This window comes from Lithobates pipiens, unplaced genomic scaffold, assembly GCF_037356315.1.
Source record: "Lithobates pipiens isolate NorthernLeopardFrog02 unplaced genomic scaffold, aLitPip1_a1.2 Scaffold_25, whole genome shotgun sequence".
In the NCBI taxonomy this organism is placed as follows: Eukaryota; Metazoa; Chordata; class Amphibia; order Anura; family Ranidae; genus Lithobates; species Lithobates pipiens.
The window spans coordinates 36,428,216-36,452,032 of NW_027507787.1; the positions used below are offsets into that span (position 1 = coordinate 36,428,216).

The window sequence follows — 23,817 nt, forward strand, 5'->3', positions numbered from 1 at the left end:
AACAGAGATCTATTGAATGCCACAACTCTGGAAAATAGAATTTTTCACTAACCAAACCTATACCACTTTTGGGTTACATTCTATGGGAATTGTCCACCAAAATGCATTTAATAAACCCCCAGTCATATGTCCCAGATTTACCTGTCCCTCTTCGGTGCCTGGAACCTCAAAGGCAAACAGCAGGATGTATAGTAGTAGGAGATCAGTGAATGGATTTACCCAGGGAAGTATGGTGAGCGGTGTATTATTTTAATGAATACAACGCCTGCTTGGATTGGCAGAGGCTGTAGCATCATCAGCCCTTGCCTCTCTCTCTCTCTCTCAAAGCCAATCCGAGCAGGCTACTCTATGTAGCCTGCTCAGATTGACAGAGGTTGTTACTCCAATCCAAGCAGGCTCTGTATTCATTAATAGGCTCAGTGGCATATACTGTTTGTAGCTGAAGCCACATACAGTATTAGCAGACATTTGGGGGCTGACATCCATCGGGTAGCATTGTATACCCGGCGCATAAGACGACCCCCGATTTATGGGCATTTTTTTTAAGTGTAAAAGGTAGTCTTATACGCCAGAAAATACAGTACACAAACCTCTGGGAAGCCCCCTCTCGACCTTCAACTGCAACAAAACATAACAGCCAAGCCACACCAAACCACACCAAATCCAAGTCTCAACCATGGACCTTAACTTTTCAAAGATAGATAGGACCTCAGTATCTCTGAGCTCAAGAATGTTATCCAAGGTAAAACATATGATGGCTACCCTGTATACATGCCGTTATTTCCTCCATTCTCCTTAATTAATTTCAGCAACCCACTCTTTAATAGTGAGAGCAACACTTGTATTCCAATGTCTAGATATGATTTTTCATGCAGCAGATATTAGGTAAGGGAGCAGCCCTTTTGTGACCTCTCGCATAGAGCCCAGGCATATGGATAACAGAGCTATTTCCAGAGATTTCTAATAAGATATGCCAGTTACATAAGAGCAAATCTGGAATACAAGCTCACAGAATTCCCCCATGTCCACCATATATGAATCATTGTACCTGCATCTCTTCCGCAACGCCAACACTCCTCAGGATAGGTCTGAGAAATTCTTTGTAGCCTCGCCGGGCATCTGTACCATCTAGTTAGTAATTTATAGTTCTTTTCTTGTATATAAGTCGAGGAACTAGATTTGACAGTTAACCAGAAAGCTTTCTTCCATTCTTCTATGGAAATCAAATGTCCCAGTTCTCTCTCCCAGTCTCTGATATAGTAAGGGCTTAAAGGAAATGCATGGGATAGGAATATATCATAAAGCATTGAAATAGTGCTAGAACATCCTATAGGCCCACTACAAAGAGATTAAAATAGTGTTAAATCCCTATGAAGTGAGGTCATTTTAGATCGTAGTCTATAATAATTTTGAAGCTGGAAATAGTGAAACCACTGACCCATATAATTGTTCAGTAGTGATTATCATGTTCAGTGCCTGGAGTCCTTTTGATGACAGGGCTTGTGTAATCGGGGAAGGAGTCGGCAGCGTCCATCTTAAAAACCTATCCAACGACAAGCCAGATAAGAATTCTGGATTACCCATTATTGGGGTTAATGGGCCTGGTACTAAAGCAACAGCCCACCTTCAAACAGTCTGATCCCAGACTCTTAATAGAGACTGGGTCAAAGGTGGAAGTGTTTGTCTGGGTGACGAAATTTAGGTACAATACACGGAAGAGAGACCAGAGGGAGCTCTATTATTTGCTGTTCAATGGCTACCCACTGTTTTGTTCTCCCACAATGGCTAATCCAGTATTCTAGTCAATACAGAATCTATATAGTAAAGTTCCATATGCAGTAAACCTGTTCCCCCCTCTGTCTTCCACTTTACCAGAATATCATAGCGAAGTCTAGTCGAAGAATTCGGCCAGATATATCGAAGCAAGCTCGATCTCAGAGACTGAAAGAAAGTGTGTGGTAGAGCTATAGGCAATGTTTGGTACAGATATAAGTAACAAGGTAAGATATCCATGTTGTATATTGCCATTATCCCTAACCAGGAATGTTTCCCTTTGGCCATATGCTGCAATCTATTAATTGTGGAATTAAGTAAGGGGAGATACAGTAATTCAACTCATACATTTTTTTTCTTTTGAAGAAGCATAATTCACTCCTAAATATTTAAGAGATTGTAATTCCCTTTAAAATGGGAAATTATTTTCTAGCGTTTCTTTTTCCTTTATTGATAAAGTAATATTGAGGCAGTGAGATTTTGCTACATTTACTTTGAAATTGCTATACTAACCAATTTGTTCCAATTCATGAAGAATATTTGAAAAAGCTATTCTTGGATTAGATACATATATAAGTAGATTGTCTGGCAAAATACTCAGTATATGTGAATTATTACCCACCTGAACCCCCTGAATTGAGGAGTTGGACACTAGGAGGAGTGTTCCATGGCCAGAATATATAGATACGGTGATAGCGGACAGCCTTGGCGTTTCCCATTACAGATTTTAACAGGCGAAGATAATGTCCCGTTGACCTTTATTCTAGCTGATGGAGCGGTATATAGGGACATTCATTTTTGTATAAATTCTCCCAGAAGTCCTATTTGTTCCAATGATGCACCTATGAACTTCCAATCTAAGGGATCAAAAGCCTTTTCCGCATCTAAAGCTGCTGTCTCTGAGCTTATTAGGAGTTTGAGATTGGAGAGAGCCACTTCTCTCTTAATTGAGATCAGGCTCAGGTAGGTATAAGGGCGACAACCTCCACAATTTATAGTTAGCCTTTGCAGTAAGGTGCATATGGAAGGGCAATGCACATCACAAACAGACAAAAATGTCCCAAAAACACTTACCAGCTTAGCCTGCTAAAAAAACAAATTGACAACAAATTGTCTAACAATTCACATTGAGGTTTTAGAGGTTCAGCAACTAAATACTCAGTTTTTAATGTGAATTGTTAGACAGGGTCAATTTGGATTATTTTTATTCATTTATTTTTTGCAGGCTAGAAGTTAAGTGTGCTGGAAAATTGCTGTCTGTAATGTGCATTGCGCTTCCATGTGCACCTTACTGCAAAGGCTAGTTAACTAGTTAGCTAAATTGGGGTGGTTGCCATCTTTTTGTATAGCTTTCTTACCTAAATGTGGAACTTTAGTCAGAAAATTAAATCCTGCTAGCTTTATATGTATGCAGGTATAGCTTTATATGTATAACATAAAAATTCGGTCGATCTGCTGACAGCTTTAAAGTAGAAGTACACCCTCTTATTCTTTACAGCCAAGGAAATAATGCATCTGTATCTGTTTGATCTGCAACTGCCATGGTACTGCATATGTGATCAGTTATGACAACAGCCATTTGGTGGTTTGACAATTTGGTTGAGGACACAAGCAAACATGACAGTTAGCGATCCCAGCATTCCAGGAATGTAACTGTTATTTATTTTATTTTTAAACTGTTAAATCAATGGATTTAGTTCCGCTTTATGATGTACTGCTGTTCAGGGTCTCTGGTCTTCAGGAAAAATGGCAGCCTCCATCAAGAAGAGACCAGAGCAATGCTGGATGCAATTTACAGCACACACTAAATTTGGTAGCATAATTATTAATGTGGAATGTATGTTCCTTGCTAAAGAATATTATTTTTTATCAAGTTGTTATGGATAAAGTTCTGCTTTAATGCAGATAATGCATTAAAGCGGAGTTCCACCCAAAAGTGGAACTTCCAGTCATTGTACTCCATCCCCCCTCAGGTTCCACATTTGGCACCTTTTTTGGGGGGGGGGGGGGGCAGGATACCTGTCTTTCACTGCATTGGTTCGCTTTAAGGTAAAAAAACATCAGGCTTAACCTTTAACCCAGGGGTCTCAAGCTGGCAGCCCTCCAGCTGTTGCTAAACTACACGTCCCATGAGGCATTGCAAGGCTGACAGTTACAAGCATAACTCCCACGGGCTGAGGCATGGTGGAACTTGTAGTTTTGCAACAGCTGGAGGGCCACAAGTTTGAGACCCCTGCTTTAACCCCTTCAAATCAAATAAGTAAAAAGGAGCAGTAGAGCAAAGTAGAGTTGGTCATGCTGGGAACCCAAGAATTCTTTTACATTTCTTTATGATTTTGTTCAGAAGTAAATGAAGGGTACAACTTGACCCTCTGCCAGTGCCACACTTTACCTTTGTATACACAGACAGACTCATGTAATGCTGTAACTGCACTGCATGTTGCTGTGGTTCATTTGAAAAATCTGACATTAATAATTATATTTGGGTAAATGATTATTATATTTTAATCATATTAGAATCTGTTGTGTAAAAATAAGATTAGCTGTTATTTTTAATATATTTTATTACAAAGAAAATGATACTTGACATTTACTAACAATGTCCATAAATGGAGCAATCTGCAATATCCACCCAGCAATTATCTTTAATCAATCTATTACAAGTTGAATACTGGAAGCCAAGGTTTAATTAGTTGCAGTTTCTGCTCATTCTCATCTTGCACTTTCTTAGTAAATAACTGCTGCTATGTTATTTTATGATGATGTATCATCTCACTAGTAAGATAAATACTGTGATGTTATTTTCTGCTGTCATTTATTTTACACGGGTTACATTCTTTATTTGCTGCAGCATACTGAAAAATAAAATAAAAAATAAAACAATATATGGTGATATATAAATAGTCTGTCTTCCCTTGTGAACAGATTCATTTATATTTCTTTTTTTACCAGCGACTTAGTATTTTACATTAGCAAATGTAAAACAAAAAGACACAGAACACTCAAGAGACACAAAATAAACTAGATTCCCTAAGTATTCAATATAGTAAAGTGTGTTTATTGTACCGCAGCCTCCTAAATGTATTGCCATTGGATGGCATTGGCTTGTTCAATAGAACCCGGCTGACATTCGGTCTATGTTTACTGCAACCAGTCCGACAAAAACCAGCCATTCGGCAAGCTTTTGTCTAAGGGGCGTGACCGAAAATGGCTTGTTAACCGACTCCTGGTCAGCGCTTTCAGCCAATGGCTGGGCATATATTATATGATTTTCTTGTACAATTTTCCTTTAGCTTTGTCAAAACCATATAATATGAGGTCAAATCTAAACACCTTCGATTTGTATGCAATCAGGCAGGCCTTTGCACTACAAAGTTGACGGTAATTATAAAAGAAATTGAAAAAGAAAATTGTAAAATGCATGGCCATCTTTAGAGAGATTCACCCTCTTTATTTTTCCTGCTTAAAGTGTAACTCCACTTTTGTTGAGAAAAAAACATTCCCCTCTGTGTGATCTATGTACACTGCAAGGAGTATAACAAACTTTGTTGCAGATTCCTACCTTTTGTTATTCTGAAGAAATCCATGTGTGCTTGTCTGTGCCTCTGTTCTGAGTAAGTCTAATGGGAGTGGTTTAAAGAGGAAGTAAACCCTGATGGGTTTACTTCCTCTTTGATTCCCTGCAAAGGTAAAGCATAATGGACTACTATGCATCGCATAGTAGTCCATTATGTGTCACTTACCTGACACAGGAGCCAGCAAAGTCACCGCTGTCCCCTGTAGTGCGGAGCATCCATCTTCTCGGTGGGTCTCGCTGCTCTGCCGATGTCATTCGGCGAATCCGCAATGACGTCGCTCCCGCGCATGCGCACAGGAACCGCCACTCGCGGCATATCGCTGTGGACAGCGGCGCGCATGCGCCGTAGACAGCGGTGCCTGTCTTTCGGCAAATATCTCCTAAACCGTGTAGGTTTAGGATATATTTCTTGAACCTACAGGTAAGCCTTAATCCAGGCTTACCTGTAGGTCAAAGTTGGTTGTAAGGGTTTACAACCACTTTAATAATTAACTGTCAGGTGTGGCAGCAGCAGGGCACTAATGAGGACATTTGCTGGGCCTGAATCCCTTTTAACAGGTTCCTATTGAAAGTATCTCTCCAAAAATGACATTTTTGTTGCAGGGGATGCCTGAAATCTGACTTGTATCTTTCGTGCAGATTTCTGGGAAAATTGGTGAGCCAATCACACAAGCAGGAAATTATATTTCTGGGGAGTGGTCATTACACACTCTGTGTACAGAACAACCCCAGGTAGCCATATTGCAATTTATTCTCAAAAAATAACAGAGCTGCAGATTGAAAAGGAAAGGTCATTTTTAATAACATTCAATTACAATATGATTAGTGTCGCAATTATATGCACTATATTATTTTTTCTTTATTTGCTATTTTTTTCCCCACGAAAGTGGAGTTACCCTTTAAAGTGATTGCAAACCTTCGTTTTTTTGGGGTTTTTTTTTCAAATAACAAACATTTTACTTACCTCCACTGTGCAGTTAGTTTTGCACAGTGTGGCCCCGAACCTCGTCTTCTGGGGTCCTCCGGAGGTGCTCTCGGCTCTTCCTCGCATCAGTAAGGACCCTGGGAGAAGAGCTCTCCCTGGGGGTTACCTTGTGGGCACACCTCTGAGTCCAGCATTTGCTTGCATAGACACAGAATGCCGGACTCGGCCCCACCCCCGGCGCCGGTGTCATTGAATTTGATTGACAGCAGCAGGAGCCAATGGCTGTGCTGCTATCAATCTATTCAATCAGGAGCCAAGAACCCCAGGCAGAGAAGGTGAGCGTGTCCCTGCCAAGGGAACGAACAGGCTCAGGTGAGTAAAATGGAGGGGCTGGGTGGTCGGTCAGTGTGCATTAAGGTGAAAAAACACCTAATGTTATTACCTAAGTGAAAGCACATGAAAATCCCCAATTTTGGGCTGTCACCAGAATCCAAAGAAGTTCCAATTCCAAATTCCAATTTACTCTAATGTTGTAAAGCACTGCGTAAATTGTCGGTGCTATATAAATCCTGTATAATAATAATAATAACAATGGGGATCCTGGTTACAACCAGGGATTCCTTCTCTTTGGATGGATTTCCTCTCAATTCCAGTTATGGCACAGAAAGTGAAGGGATATTTCCCCAATGGGACACAGATGGCAATAAAAACATGATGGGGATTATAACTAGGGCCTAAACAACTAATTGACTTAATTGATTAGAATCAAAAATTAAAATAGTTGTCAACTATTTTCATAATTGATTAGTTGGTCAGCCAACAGAATGCATTATCTGTGCCTTGTATAACATGTAGTCCCGGACAGGAGAAGGAAGTGGGTGATTCGAAAGGCAGAAGTTTTTTCTACCTTGCTATAGGGGCACTCTATACTATATTTTGTGGCTTGCTATGCAGGCACTCTAGAGACAGGAGAAGCCAGAAGTGGCAGTGGGAGACCCTAGAAGAGGAGAATCAGGGTTGCTCTGTGCAAAACCACTGTACAGAGCAGGTTAAGTATGATATCTTTAATACTGTATGCAAATTACATTTATATCATTTTTTCTATACAAATAGAGCTTTCTTTTGGTGGTATCTATTCACCACTTGTTTTTTTTTTTTTTACCATATAAACAAAAAATACCAAACATTTTGAAAAAACAAAACAAAAAAAAACAAACAATATTTTCTACTATACTTTCTACTTTCTGCTAAAAAACATATCCTATAGAAAAAAAAATCTGCCTGACCAACAAAGTTTGAGAGCTGGATATAAAATTTTCCGAAAATATGGTCCGATCGGACTTTGTCCGATCGTCTGTAGAGAACTCCGATCGGACAAAGTGCCACGCATGCTCAGATCAAATTACGAGACCAAAGCTATTGGCCACTAGCCACAGCGTAGTCCCGTCGCAACGAACGAACGTCATCACGTTCCGAACGATCGGATTTTTCCGACAACTTTGTCGGACTGTGTGTATGCAACACCAGTTTCGGACAAAATCTGTCTGAAAAAATCTAATGGATTTTGTTGTCGGAATGTCTGACCGTGTGTACAAGGGCTTCTACTATCTATATATATATATATATATGTGTGTATATATATATATAATATATATATATATATATATATATATATATATATATATATATATGTATGTATGTATATATATCCCTTTTGTCTGTTTTCCTCAGACTGGATTAGATATTTTGTTCCCTAACGATATAGCTGGTTGTTTATATTTACCAATGCATATAGATATTCAAGAATAAATTGTCTTTTTTTTTTCCGATTAATTGAAACAATAAACAATTGCCCAATTAATCCATTATGAAAATATTTGTTAGTCGCAGCGCTAGTTATAACCCTCCCTTAATCCAAAAAAAAAAAGTTTTGTCTTTATTCCTAATTTAAATTCCAATTTCCCCTTAACTTTTCTTCAGATTTGATATGTTTTTTTTTTTTTTAATACAGACTGTTATTGAATCCAAACACAAAACTGATCAATAAAAAGTAATCACAATGATAAACAACTGTCCCATACATCCTTTTTCTAAAACAAAAAAATTTGCAGCATAGCAATAGGAAAAATCCAAAGTACAAATACAGAACCAATGTAAGGCTAGACAAGAGGCAATGTAAACCATCAAACATAGCAGCACATGGGGTGTATCAACACAGAATATTATCGCCCATCAATTATCGGCTGTGTGGGAGGGCCCACAATTTTACCATTTATACCAAAACGTTGTTTATTCTTTTACTGGCTTTTAATGGAAACCTGTACTGAAATAGTTAGGGGGGCTACCATTAATGCTGTTTTTTTTTGGCTTTAGTTCTTTTTGATTTGTTGAAATGGAATGAATGAGCAGCAGTCAAAACGTCTGATCTGTATACTTGTTCCATGTATGTGATTGAAAGTGAAGCTTTATCAATAAAAAGAATCCAAAGTTAGTAAAAGGAAATATTTTATACATACCTGCCCAGCCGTTTCTATTGGATTTTTAATTTACTTGCAGAGAAAAGCCGTCAGCAGGATTTTACAGAGGTGCCAAATGCCTGCGTCTCCGTCGTGTATTGTAGCTCCATTTGCCAACCCATACATCACTACATTACAGTTGAATTGAACCACAGGCAGCTGGAAATGTGTCAGGTGTAGAGATTCTGCTGGCGGCTTTGCTCTACAAAAAAGGAAAAATCTATGAATGGGTTGTTGGACAAGTAACAATAACCTTCCTATTTTTGCAAGTCTTTTTTAATTTAAAAAAAGTGACACAGGCAATTTTGACAATGTTATAGTTTTTTTTACAACTTCTGTTACTGCCACTGTTTCTTAACAGTTCAACCTGCAAGAAAGTGCAGCTAAAAACATAAATGTAGTCAAGAGAGGTACAGTATTTTTTATGATCATTTAAAAGGTTTGTTCACCTTTACCAAAAAAAAGTTGCCCATGCAGGTAAGAGGCATCTGTAGATAAAAACAAGCTGTGCAGCTTTGACCAAAGTTAAATAATGTCTTTTGCTATAGGTGCATGTCATTATCGTACCTCCTAAAGTCTGACTGCATCATAGCATTCTACCTTGTTCATTCTATCTTTTTACTATGACATTGCTAAGACACTCCCAACCAATTGTATACCCCCTTGTATGTACTTTATCTCCCTTGTTCCCTCTAAGCTTAGCAATGCTGCGATGGCAGTGATAGTGGACCACACATGTCCGTGACCTCATTCATGTGATGCGGGGGGAGCAGTAATGGCAGGGAGTGTCTTAGTAATGTCCTTGCAAAAAAACAGGATGGGATGATGCCATCTCTGATAGTTTTTGGGTAGGTTTCAAGAGATATGTAAATGGTTCACACCTATAGCTACTGCATTATCCGACTTTAGTCAAAGCTGCACAGTATGTTTTTACACCTATCATACCTGCATGTGCTTTTTTAGTGCAGCCGATGACACTGTTGCAATGTGAAAACTTTGTCTGAAGCACATCAAGTGTGGCAAAAACACCAGCCATTTTGGCTGTTTGACAAGTTTGACAAGGCATTTAACCTTCCACCAATCAGCCCTTTGGCAAGAGCACTTGAGAGCCATACAAAAGGGACATAATTCTGCTCCTCCTCCTTACTCACCTCAGTCTACCCCCGCTATACCTCATGACCTCTCAGCAACCTCCACTGACAGGGATGATGGTATAGCGCAGGGTGTCCCAGGTCCTTGCATCACATCTGCCAGTAGCACACATCCAGATGTAGAATATAGTTGGCACATTTCTCTGCCCCATCTGCTGTGGCAAAAAAAAAAAATACAGTCACTGCTACCCACATGCCCAGCATCTAAATGCAAGCTTTTCAAAGCTGCTGGCTTTACAACTTCTGCCTTTCCATCTGGAGGATTCTGCCATCTTCTGTAAATTTACAGAATGTGCTATACCACAATGACAGGTTCCCAGTCATTTTTTCTATTCATGTAAGGCCATTCCAGTCCTGTACCATCACGTGAAAGGCACTGTTGTGGCATCCTTGGGCAAGACAGTCAGCCACAAAGTCCAGGTCAGGGACAATATATTTTGTTCACAGCACACTGGGTAACTCTGCTTGCAACTCAGGAGGATGCAGGACAGGGCTCAGTGCTGCAGCTTGTTGTGCCACCACGTTGCCATACAGCTAGTGATGATGCGAGATTTGTCAGCTCTACCCCCTCCTCCTCCATGTCCTTCTATGAACCACAAGTACCCCCTAAGCATTCACAGGGCTTTTCAATGAGTCAGGATAAGGGATGCATGCACTGTACTGTCACTATTTGAGGAGGCCACAAGGACGGTGAGCCGTGACAATGCATGCATCGGTGACACAATCCCTGTTGTGTTCCTGCTGGAGCAGACTCTGTGTGGCATTATGGACAGGGCACTCGAGGCAGAGCAGCGGGAGGAAGAGGACTTCCTTTCCTCTAAGGGCCCGCTTTATGCAGACACTATTTTACCTATGCCACAGAACACACAAGAGGAGAGGAAGGAGGATTCTGGCAGTTTTGGAGACATTGAAGCAGAGAAAGACATACGTCAAACCTTAAGAGATGGTTTTCCACCCTTTCTGCTCGGGTCCTAGAGGAAGATGGCGAAACGCACCAAGAAGGTCGGCATTGTGTGTAAATATGGGACCCGTTATGGTGCTTCCCTAAGGAAGATGGTCAAGAAAATTTAAATCAGCCAACACGCCAAGTACACCTGCTTCTTCTGTGGCAAGACCAAAATGAAGAGGAAGGCTGTAGTAATCTGGCGCTGCGGTTCTTGCATGAAAATTGTAGCCGGAGGAGCATGGACCTACAACACCACCTCGGCCGTCATTGTGAAATCCGCCATCAGAAGACTGAAGGATATTGAAAGACCAATAGATCATTCATCCTTCTGAAGTTCTGCTCCTTGTCTGTTTTTCTGGACTGTTCTTTATTAACCTCTTGAGATCCGCGCTATAGCCGAATGGCAGCTACAGCGCGGACCTCCTTTGCCGGGACTACGTCTATTGACGTCGTTCCGTGCGCGAGCAGCCTGCGCGCCCCCTTGAGGGTGGCGCGTGCGGCGCGCTCTGTGATCGGCGAGTCAATGAGACTCACCTGATTACCGATCTGAGCAAGGGGTCGATCCCGACCCCTTACCACGTGATCAGCTGTCAGCCAATGACAGCTGATCATGTGACAAAACAGAGCCGTAATCGGCTATTTTTCCTCCTCGCGCTGACAGCGCAAGGAGAGAAAAAAAAAGCCGATCACCGGCGGCCGCGATCGGGACATCAGTCCCGATCACAGCCAGTGTATCAGTGCCCACCTGCCCCCTGCCAGTAACCCCCAGAGAATTAAAAAAGTGCCACCCAGAAGTGCCACCCATCAGTGCCCATAATGCCACCCAGCAGTGCCATACATCAGTGCCCACAGTGCTATACATCAGTACCCACAGTGCCACCTATCAGTGCCCACAGTGCCACCTATCAGTGCCCACAATCTGCCTCAACAACATTGCTGCACCTCAGTGCCACATATCCGTGCCCATCAGCGTCATCTACCAGTGCCCATCAGTGCCGCCCATCAGTGCCCAGCAGTGCCACCTATCAGTGCCCATCAGTCCCATCTATCAGTGGTACCTATCAGTGCCCCTTAGTGCCACCCATCCGTGAGACCTATCAGTGCCGCCTTATCTGTGCCCATCAGTACTGCCTTATCTGTGCCTATCGGTGCCACCTTATCTGTGCCCATTAGTGTCACCTCAACTGTGCCTATCAGTGCCCACCAGTGCCGCCTATCAGTGCCCACCAGTGGCGCCCATCAGTGCCCACCAGTGCCGCCTCATCAGCGCATTTCAATGAAGGAGAAAAATGACCTGTTTGCTAAATTTTATAACAAACTATTAAACATGATTTTTTTTATTGTTTTATTTTGCATCTTTTTTTGTTTTGTTTAGCTAAAAATAAAACTCCCAGCTGTAATTAAATACCACCAAAAGAAAGCTCTATTTGTGGGAAAAAAATGATAAAAATTTCATTTGAGTACAGTGTTGTATGGCCGCGCAATTGTCATTCAAAGTGCATCAGCGCTGAAAGCTGAAAATTGGTCTGGGCAGGAGGGGGGTTTTAGTGCCCAGTAAGCAAGTGGTTAAAAGATGTCTTGTAAAATGGAAAAAAAAAAAAAGGATTCTGCTTCTCATGCCTCCTCAAACTTGTGGTGCATGGGCTCCCTCATGCTTCAAAGCCTGTGGAAGGACCCAGGAATATACGTGACATCAAGAAGAAGGATCACTATTGGCTGGCAACCCTCCTTGACCACCATTACAAGGGGAACTTCTCAGAATTCCTCCTGTCTCCACGGAGGGAGCAGAAGATGAAATCTCTTCAGGACACCTTAAAGAGGAGTTTATCCAATGCTTTTCCCAAATCTGGTAGGTTACAGTGTCATGGAAAACATAGTTTTGAGGCTTCAGTTGGTCAAGAGAGGAGTGGTGGAGAAGGGGGCCACCTAAGTGATGCATTTCACAATTGTTTTAGTCCTCGGCGCCCAGGGCTCTAAGCTTCAACATCCCCCATCAGCAGCATCTGCATCATATGGTGCACGAGTATCTAGAGGTGAAAACAGATGGTGGAGAGCTTTCCAGTTGACGATCCACTGGGTTACTGGGTCATGACAATAGACCACTGGCCAGGACTTGCCCAGTATGCAATTGAACTGCTGGGCTGTCCTGCATCCAGCATGCTTTTCGAACAGGCATTCAGTGCTGCTGGGGGTTTTGTTACTAATAATAGAGCGCGTCTGTCCACAGACTCCATGGACTGGCTGACATTTATCAAAATGAATCAGTCCTGGATTACCAGCAACTTTGAAGCCCCTGATGCTGATGTCGCTGATTTAAATGTTTTTGGGATGTGTGATCTCTGCAAGACTTCTAGGCTGCCTAGCATTGTGAGTATTGATTTCATCTGGAAGAAATTTTTTGGTGTAGGTTTCATGGGCACAATTAACACCCAAAAATCTATTTTTCTGCACCTGTTTGACAGCAAGGCAATTCTTGCTTTTATCAAGAGCACCTCTATAGGGTTATGTTGTAAAGGCACCTCCGACACCCAAAGACCAATTTTTCCACACCCATTACTGTTATCCAAAGTCTGCAGAAGAGACACCAGAATGTATCCAAAAAATCCCTAATCTTGTTCCAAGAGCACTACATTGTGGCCTCATCATACAGACTGGCTCCCCAAGCAGTTGTTTACAAAATAAAGAAAGCTTGCAGGGAAAATGTCATTTTATTGGCTTTATTAATGCAACTATTGTTGCAGCAGCTTCTATACACAGTACGGATGTGCTACTTTACAGGTAGACTAAAGGGACCCCCAGACACTATATTGAAAGGGATATTTCATTTTTATTGTTATTTCTCATTTTTATGTTTACACTTTAAGCATCAGTAAATCATTGCTCATTTAAAAATTATGCTTTTTACAAAAAAAAAATTCATTGATGCATGTGCTCCAGGGAAGTACCCGGACCCCATAGCCATTGTATGCCCAATTTCTTTTTATACAAGCCTTCAAAATGGGCACTTTTGATTTTTCCAGTTCGGGTCTCATATACTTCAGTGGGATTTGTTATTCGGTTCCAAATTTTTCCGATGTTCGAAAGGTCTGGTGCGAACCAAACAGGGGGTCGCTTGGCCCATCCCTATTTACAACCACTAAGGCGTTTTGTCAGGCAGTAAGCACTATGTACTGGCACTTCTGCTGCTGACTTGACCGGTAGTTGCATATCTTTGGAAAAGTGATCTCATAGAAAATCCCCTGTATATGCCTTTGATTGGGGTCTCTCTGGTTTCTTGGATGCTGTTACTAAGCAGCTTGTGACATCTATGGAGAAAGCAAGGCCTGATTCTTGTTGTGTGCCCAAAAAGGCCAGATGAGCAGTGAAAGGAATTAGGAAGGTATACTTTTTTCTGCTGTTTATATTATGTCGGAATACCTTCCCTCTCGGGTCATTGGTGTGCACAGCCAAATCCAACACCAGATTTAGGCTGCATTCACACCCGAGCAGAGATATTTTCAGATGTTTTTTTCAGAGTGTTTTTGCCAACATACACAAGCATTTTAGTATTAAAAGCTTTTTACATGTGTATTCAAACTTCAGGTGAGTTTGTGTTAGCCAGGGGAAAGCACTTGAGGAAAGGAGACCAGTTCTTACATGCTAAAAACCACCAGAAATTTGCCTGAAAAAAACATTAAAATATGCTTTATTCAAATGTTTACAGACATTTCCTTTGAAGTCTATGGGGTCAAAAACACCAAATCTGTCTAAAAGTAGCTTTTAGAGCTTCAGACATCGAGCTACTGGCATGTAAGCGCTGGTGTGTGTATAGACACCATTGAAATACAGTGGATTTAGGATGTTGAGAGTTTTGGAGATTCAAGCTACAAAAGGTTCAGGTGTGAATGGCACTTTAGTGTTTGGCCAGAGGGGAGAGGTCAATAGTGAATCAATGTTTTTTTGTTTCAATGTTTTTATTAACATTTTGACATTAGGTATAAAAATAATAGCAAAATATGTAAACACTATATCAATTGCATACGACCAGATGTTCGTTTGTCAGAGAAAGGATATTGGGTACCTTTTTATTGGCACTTAGATGGTACTCATTGAGCTCCTTATTAAACAAAGAAAATTTAAAGTGGGGAGAAGAGAGGAAAGAAAAGGGGGGGGGGGGGGAAGACCCCAAGCTCTGGTCAGGCTCCTCAGACTGAAGCCATACGGGGATCTCCAGTCAGATAACTGATCCATGGGCACCAGACTTTTTCTAACACCTTTATTTTTTCATTCAAGACTGTTGAGAGCCTTTCATTTATCATGAGCCAGGAGAGCTTGTGCTTAAGTTGGTCAAATAGGATGGCAGCTGATCTCCAATTTCTGGCTATAGTGATTCTGGCAGAAATAAATATGAATGTGAGAAGCCTTCTCAGTTTTTTTTGAGGACGCATCAACTTTAAGCCCCAACAGGGCATGTTTAGGAGATTTAATGAGGTTGATTTGCATAAGGGTAAAAATAAAGTTGTAGACCCTTATCCAGAATCATTGCACCTTGGGGCATTGCCACCATATATGGTATATCGTTCCATCCTGCCCACAACCTCAAAAGCACTTTGGAGAAGCTCCCGGGACATATGTAGCCAGTCTGGTCGGGCCATGTACCATCTTAAAAGGGCCTTGTAGTTTGCCTCTATAATAGAGGTTTTAAGTGATTTGGAAGCTGCTTGGGCAATCGATTGCCATTCCTCTAATTCAAGGTTTTCTTGGAGGTCTCGCTTCCATTTGACAATGTAAGTTTGCTTGACTGAGGTATGCATTAAGATTGTATACAATTCAGAAATATGACCTTTTTTTTCATATTTATGACATAGATATTATCACATGGGCGACATAAATAGTCATCACATGCTATTTGCTATTAGTCATCTCGCTATTGCGAGATAGTGTTTAGCTAATGTTTCAGTTGAATATACCGGTATTGTTCAGAATCTGGCATCTGGTGTTTATCTATTAGTGTCTGTTTAGTTAACATGCCCTAATGATCCCAAATGTCTGCAATGAGTAGGAGACCTTTATTGGTCCACCAGTTGAAGTTCTGAGGATTGAGGCCTGGGGTGAAATCTTTCTTTTACAACAAAGGGGCCAATGGACCATGGGGGGACTTTAACTATCGAGGTTTAGATCTATCCCAAATGCTAAATGATAGGGAGAGAGAGAGGCTTAAAATCATAGGTCGGTCCCGAGCCGGTATCCACATGGTATGGGATATCAATTTGGATGGACACGAATGTGATTCTATATGCATCCACAATGAGTGTGGCTGAGAGGAGTGGAACTTAATAAGTTGGGACAGTTGAGCGGCATAGAAATATTTGAGTGGATCAGGGACTTCTGGACCACCCTTCATTTTTGGGGTATATAGTGTGTGTCTATTCACCCTAGGCCTCTTGTCACCCCATAGAAACTAATAGAGCTTTTTTTGAACATGTAATAAATCGGTTCTAACCAGAGCAATAAGCAACGTGTGATCTGCCAGTTAATCAAGTCTGCTGTTAAGCGCTTATAGAGTGCACAGTTTTTTTGGGAATACAGGGTGTGCATGGAGGGAGTTAGATATATTCCTAGATAGGAGAGAGCTACAGGTCCCCAAACAAACTTATATGAAAATTGGAGGGCTTTCATGATCCGATCCGGTAGGGAGATGTTTAGCGCTCTGGATTTTTCCTGCTTAATTGAGAGACCAGAGAGCCATGAAAAGGGCTGTAATATGCCGTAGAGATTGGGAAGGGTGGTGATGGGCGTGGAGACCATCAGCGGGATATCAGCCGCAAAAAAAAGCGCATTTATGTTCTCTGTCCCCACATTCTATCCTTTTTATGTCCAAGCACTCGCGGAGTTTGATAGCTAAAGGTTCTATAGCCAGCACAAATAATAAAGGTGATAGTGGGCAGCCCTGACGAGTCCCCCTTTGTATTGGAAACAATTTGGACGAATAACCATTAATCATTAAAGACGCTGTAGGGGAATTGTACAGGGCTTTTAGAGTCAGCAAAAACAGAGGAAAAAATCTATATCTTGACATAGAAGAGGCAGTCCCATGAAAGGGAATCAAAGGCCTTCCGAATATCTAAAGATAGGAACATGCCTCATCTAGGCCTCTTCCCATCCCAATCTGAATGGACAGCTGAAATAATGTCTATTATTCTCCTGGTCTGGTCAGACGCATAGCAGCCAGGAATGACTCATGCTTGATGGGGATGTATGTAACATGCAAGAAAAGTATTCAGTCTACAGGTCAATATTTTGGACATTATTTTCAAGTCCACATTTAGCAAGGATATTGGGTGGTAATTGGAGCAATCTCCATGGTCTTTCCCCAGTTTCGGTATGACATGTGTATACACTGTATTATCATGGGCTGGAATGCAATTACTCCTACAGATGTCAGTAAAATAGGCGCAAGTGGGGGATGAGAATTTCTTGATATTTACAATAGTATTGACCCAAAAAGCCATCTGGACCCGAAGCCTTAAATGGGTGTAAGGATTTAATGCCCATTTTTTTTGGCTCAGAAAATTCCCCTTCCTTGAGCTCGGTATGGGCTTGCTGAAGCTGCGGTACAGGGACGTTTTGAAAAAAATGTCTGCCCTTTCTATCAAGAATTGGGCCTGTTGGCGATATAATATTGAGAAAAAGTCTTGGAATTCTCATACTATCAATTGCGGGTTCTGGGTCGGTTGTCCACTTCGCAATTTCAATTTGGTTAATGCCAGAGAGTATTTCCGAGGTATTCGTTTCCTGGCTAGCAGGGTAGTAGGTTTATCACCCATTGTGTAGTATGAATGGATTTTTCTGCTTGGGTGGTGAGAGTCAAATTTAAAGCTAGCTGAGTACATTTTGTGTCTGATATTAAAGGAGCTTTTTTCTGTTCATCTAGGAGATGTGGGAATTCTATTTCCTGCTGTTTGATGGTGCTGTCTCGTTTACGTTTAGATCTAGCAGCCAGCTGGATAAGCTTCCCCCGAATGGCAGCCTTATGGGCAGCCCAGTTTATGGCTGGAGATGGATGTGTTTAGGTGCCATGGAGAAGGACAGGGCTTCATCCACATATTAGAGAGCAATACTTTAATGGGAGAATGATCCAACCATGGAACAGTCAAGATCTTTGTCCATATCGCTGTGAGAGTGAATATGGGGTCTATGCGTGAATATGTTTTATGCACATGGGAGAAATAGTCCCTGGCGGAGGGATTGTCTTCCCACAAAGCGTCAATCAGACTATAAAGATGTAGCAGTTTATTGAGGACTTCCCTAACCGGATCAGATCTGTCTAAAGTATGATCAAGCATAGATCAAGCAAGATATTAGAATCTTCCACCAAAATCACCTGTCCTTGGACCTTAGGCATTAGGGCCTTGAGCATTGTGGTAAAGAATTCCACCTGTAGCCGAATTAGGGGCATAGTAGGAGATAAGGGATACTAGCTGATTATGGATGCAGCCAACCACCATGATATATCTACCAATTTTATCCTTCACTACGGTGATGGGGTAAAGGGGGTCCTTTTCGAAAAGAATATAGCCATCCCCATTTTCTTTTCACTGCCTGATGAAAGGTAGTATTGTGGGTATTTGGCGCTAAGATACCTGGGGGCCGAAGTTTTGGAAAAATGTGTCTCCTGTAATAATAGGATGTCAACTTTCTGTTTATAATAATATTGGAAGGCCATAGTCCTCTTGGTTGGGGAGTAAAATCCATGCATAATATGGGTAACAATGGAATATGTAGAGTTCTGTGTCTTAGCCATCAGGAAATGATGACCAACTACAGCAGCAGATCTTCTCCATCTTGGAATGTGATGAAGGAGTAGGGTTTGCCTTTATAAGTGAAAGACAGTTTAAATGGGAATGACCATCTATATATGATCCGTCAATTGAGCAGTTGCTGCAGTAGTGGCTTCAGGTTTCTCAGTTTTTGAGAGGTCGAAGGAGCAATGTTACATAGTTACATAGTAGGTGAGGTTGAAAAAAGACACAAGTCCATCAAGTCCAACCTATGTGTGTGATTATATGTCAGTATTACATTGTATATCCCTGTATGTTGCGGTCGTTAAGTTGCTTATCTAATAGTTTTTTGAAACTATTGATGCTCCCAGCTGAAACCACCGCCTGTGGAAGAAAATTCCACATCCTTGCCGCTCTTACAGTAAAGAAACCTCTACATAGTTCAAGGTTAAACCTCTTTTCTTTTAAATTTAATGAGTGGCCACATGTCTTGTTAAAATCCCTTCCGCAAAAAAGTTTTATCCCTATTGTGGGGTCACCACTATGGTATTTATAAACTGAAATCATATGCCCTCTCAAGCGTCTCTTCTCCAGAGAGAATAAGTTCAGTGCTCACAACCTTTACTCATAACTAATATCCTCCAGAAACTTTATTAGCTTAGTTTCCCTTCTTTGTACTCGCTCCATTTCCAGTACATCCTTCCTGAGGACTGGTGCCCAGAACTGAACAGCATACTCTAGGTGCGGCTGGACCAGAGTCTTGTAGAGTGGGAGAATTATTGTTTTATCTCTGGAGTTAATTTCCTTTTTAATGCATGCCAATATTCTGTTTGCTTTGTTAGCAGCAGCTTGGCATTACATGCCATTGCTGAGCCTATCATCTACTAGGACCCCCAGGTCCTTTTCCATCCTAGATTCCCCCAGAGGTTCTCCCCCCGTGTATAGATTGCTGTCACATACCTGAATTGCAGAGAGAGACCTCCCCTACGACTCCCACTCACAGCCCCCTGGAATGGGGACAGGGGGTACAGGAGAGAGGAGTGGTATGGGTGCCTGGCAGGATCAACAGTCAGTTTCAGAAGTCCAGGAATCACTTGCAGGAACAGGCACTGGAACACACAGCAGGCATACAGACTGGAGACTGGAGTACTGGACTGGAACCAGGAACACACAGCAGGTAGACAGGCTGGAGACTGGAGTACTGGACTGAAACCAGGAACATACAGCAGGCAGACAGGCTGGAGACTGGAGTACTGAACTGGAACCAGGAACCAGCAGTAGGCAGGGTACCAAGAGAGAGGTCAGGCAGGCCAGGTCAGATATCAGGCGGACAGCAGAGGTTCCAGGGAGCAGGCAGAAGAATAGTCAGGCAGGCCGGTGGTCAGATATCAGGCGGACAGCAGAGGTACCAGGGATCAGGCAGAAGAATGGTGTAGCAAGCCGGAGATCAGATGCAAGCGGATGGCAGGACAGGTCACAAATTTGGGTAGCCGGGTCGAGTAACAGGTAGTCTCAGATCAGGTTTAGCATACAGAATGCTGTAGAGCAGGCAGCGGGGACTGTCTGTGATAGGCAGGCTTAAATAGCCTGCCTGTCGCCAACAGAGGCTCACGCAAATGCGCGCCGGAGAGCCTGGAAGGCCAATTACTGGCAGGATCTTCCTGACATTGCCCCCCCCCCCCCCAAGGGGCAGCCTACCCAGGCAAACTTCTCGGGATGGGACCTTTTAAAGGACTGTAAGAGACTCTTAGCGTGGATATTCCCCTTGGGCGCCCAAGAGTTTTCTTCGGGTCCAAACCCTTTCCACTTAATCAGGAATTGGTTCTGGCTATTTCTCCTCCTGTAGTCCATGATGGCTTCAACTTCAAATTCCTCCTCGCCATCTACCAGGACAGGATCTGGGGGACCCATACTTCGACCTGGAAATGGGTTGAGAGTAGAGGGTTTTAGTAGAGATATGTGGAAAACCGAGTGTATCTTTAGTGAATCGGGGAGTTCCAATACATATGCCACCTCTTTGATATTGCTCCTGACAGGAAATGGCCCCAAGAGCTTGGGACCCAAATTCTTTGATGGGCATGCCAACTTAAGGTTTACAGTAGACAACCATACCAGGTCACTAGATGCCAGTATTAATTCACCTAGTCTCTTCCTGTCAAAGGTTATCTTGTGTTCTTGAGTCTGGGTCATGGTTTCCTGTAGGGTTATTGGAGGCAAAGAAGTTTATCTTCTAATTTACTGCTGGTACCGAACATTCGGGAAGGGAATTGGGTAGAAAAGAAGGATGGTAACCAAAGTTAGCGAAAAATTGAGTCTGTTTGGTAGCGCAGTGGATGGAATTATTATAGGCAAATTCAGCCAACGGAAGCAGAGAAGTCCAGTCGCCTTGGGCAAAACAGGAGAAGCAGCGAAGATATTGTTTAAGGGTTTGGTTGGTCCTCTCTGTTTGCCCATTAGTCTGGGGATGATAAGCAGAGGAGAACGACAGTTCAATATTCAGGGCTTTGCAAAGGGACCTCCAGAATTGGGAGGTAAACTGTACCCCCTGATCTGAGACAATGTTGGCCGGTACCCCGTGAAGTTTGATGATTTCTTTAATGAACACTTGTGCCATTTCGGGAGCAGAGGGAGTGCCTTTCATTGGGACAAAATGTGCCATTTTTGACAGTCGATCTACAGTCACAAAGACAGTGGTATACAGAGCCCATACAATTATTCAATGACATCTTGCAAAAAGATCTGAACAAATTAATGGGGTGGGCAACTACATGGCAAATTAGGTTTTATGTAGAAAAATGTAAAAGTTTATTTTATTTTGCAATAGTGTGGTTTGGTGATCACATCTCGTGGTATGCCGTCTCCCCTAGGGGCTTCGTCAGGGCACGAGGGATTCTATCAATTTCCATTTGATGGGGGGAAATATCTGCAATCAGGGTCCTCGTGAGCATATGCATGGCACCCTTTAAGTCCGTGCAGGTTTCAGGGAGCTCTCTGATGCGCACATTCTAGTGTAAACCTGTTCTCCAGATCTTCTATTTTAGCATCAGCATCCGGCAGTTTGTCCTGGAGCTCAGTGATCATAGAATTTTGAATGACCCTTGCGGATGTGTTATCAACTTTGGTTTCAGTGGCCTCAAATCTGTCTCCAATGCTCTGGATATCTCGCTTGAGATCAGTAGTGATAATGGAGCAGGGTTTGGATAGCTCTTGCTGGAGCATGGTGGAGAATCGGCACGGGAGGTCTTCGTCCCTGGCATATGGGGCCTGTGGAGGGTTAGGTTTGTCTTATTCAGGGCTGGGTTGGCAAAACAGCAAGTCAGCCATTTCAGCCATATATCTGTCCATAGAAGATGCTGGGGAATCTGCAGCCTCAGCAGCGCTTAGGGGAGGGGGAAGGGGACAGTGTAAATGACTCACCCCACTGGTCAGTGTCCTGCTCTCCAGAGGATTGTGAAGAGAATGGGTCCGGCACTGCCTCCATCTATTGCTCATATCTGGATGGCAGCGAAGGTGGTAGGAGTTGAGAGGGGCCCGGGCCCAGGCCACTTTATGTCTCTCATCTGTCCGCCGCTATCTTGGAAGAAAGGGACCGGAAGGGGTGTGCTGCTCAGCTCCGTTTGTCCTGTTTATATTGCCGTTTTTTCTGCAGTCCAGATCCCTGCCGCTGCATCACCCTCCCAGGAAGTTGGACAGGTGGGTGAGCACTTTCTAGCTTTGCCTCTGCCCACTGTTGTTGCTATGTTGAGCCGGCGGTGTGCGGAGCTCAATCATTGCATGACTGATCCCCAGCCCATGCGCATGCGCTCTGAAGCAATGTTTTTTATGCTGACGTGACATATTTCCAGGATATATTTGATATATAGTGATGAAAAGCTTGACCGTTGTTATAATGACAATGTTTTTATTTCTTATTCTTAAAGTGATACTAAGAGCCCGTTCACACTGAGGCAGCACGACTTGCAGCGCGACTGCCTCAGGCGACCGGGATCCGACTTTAGCGGCGGCTTGTGAAATGACTTCTGTATAGAAGTCAATGCAAGTCGCCCCAAAAGTCGTACAGGAACCTTTTTCTAAGTCGGAGCGACTTGAGTCGCTCCGATTAGAACGGTTCCATTGCATAGAGCGGGATGCGACTTGTCAGGCGGCTAAGTCGCCTGACGGGTCGCCCCTGTGTGAACGGACCCTACAGTCTTGTTTTTTTTGTTTTGTTTTTATCTAAAAATAAAAAACTTTATACTTGCCTGCTCTGTGTAGTGGTTTTCATGCCTCCTCTTCTCCTGTCCCTCTTCAGTGCTCCTGGCCCCTCCCTCCAGTTGAGTGCCTCCACAGCAAGCAGGTCGCAATGGGGTCACCTGAGCCTAGCCACAGCTCTATGTGTCCATGCAGACACAATGCCCCGCCCTGCCCCCTTTCTCTCCTCATTGGCTAACTGACTTTCACTTTTTGAAATGAATTACTGAAATAAATGTTCTTTTTGATGACATTCAAATTTTTATGAGATTCACCTGTAAGTCATTTTCTGTATTTATTTATTAAAGATCAATTCTATGCAACAAATGAAAGCATCAATGATCTATAAATTTCATCCAGCTTTCAAAACAGCCACTGAAATGCCAACCATTGCCTCAATGTACTGTAATCTGTATAGCCTGTTCAGAAGGCAGAATTTAATGAGCCTGTCACAGGGTCACTGAAAGTGAATTTTAAGTTGTGTCATTTTTTTTGTTATGCCACCTGTATCACTAAAAGTCACAAATCATAGTTCTAAGACATGCTTGCATTCCAATTGTGGGCTGTGAAAAATGTATTACTACTTACATTTATTTTACATCAGATTTATGTTAGGAATCTGGTGACCTGACACCTTTATCCATCCTATATGTAAAGTAGGTAGCTTCTATGTTGTCTCTAACATACAGAAACCCTGATGTATCACATTGTCAGTTCTACATTCTGAGGAGCTACTTCATCAAGGCTGAATTTTAGTAATTAAATAAGTGTTTCTGTTCACGTCTCACTGGTTCTAGTTATGGCAGCAGTAACTACAGTATATGGTGGGTGGAAAGAAAAGAGACTTGGAGAACAATCATTTTGTTCTGTATGAAGGGACATCATCGCTCAAGTCTGTCCGAGCAAGCATAAGCCTTTTGTACAACACTGCTTACAGAA

General features: G+C 42.4%; 1 protein-coding gene and 1 pseudogene across 2 annotated transcripts in view; both read left to right on the forward strand.

Moving 5' to 3' along the window:
* The window catches only part of LRRTM3 (leucine rich repeat transmembrane neuronal 3), a 170,610-nt gene that overhangs the window by 66,372 nt on the left and 80,421 nt on the right, over positions 1-23,817 (forward strand). The window lies entirely within an intron of this gene.
* Positions 10,900-11,243, forward strand: LOC143929868 (large ribosomal subunit protein eL43 pseudogene; annotated as a pseudogene).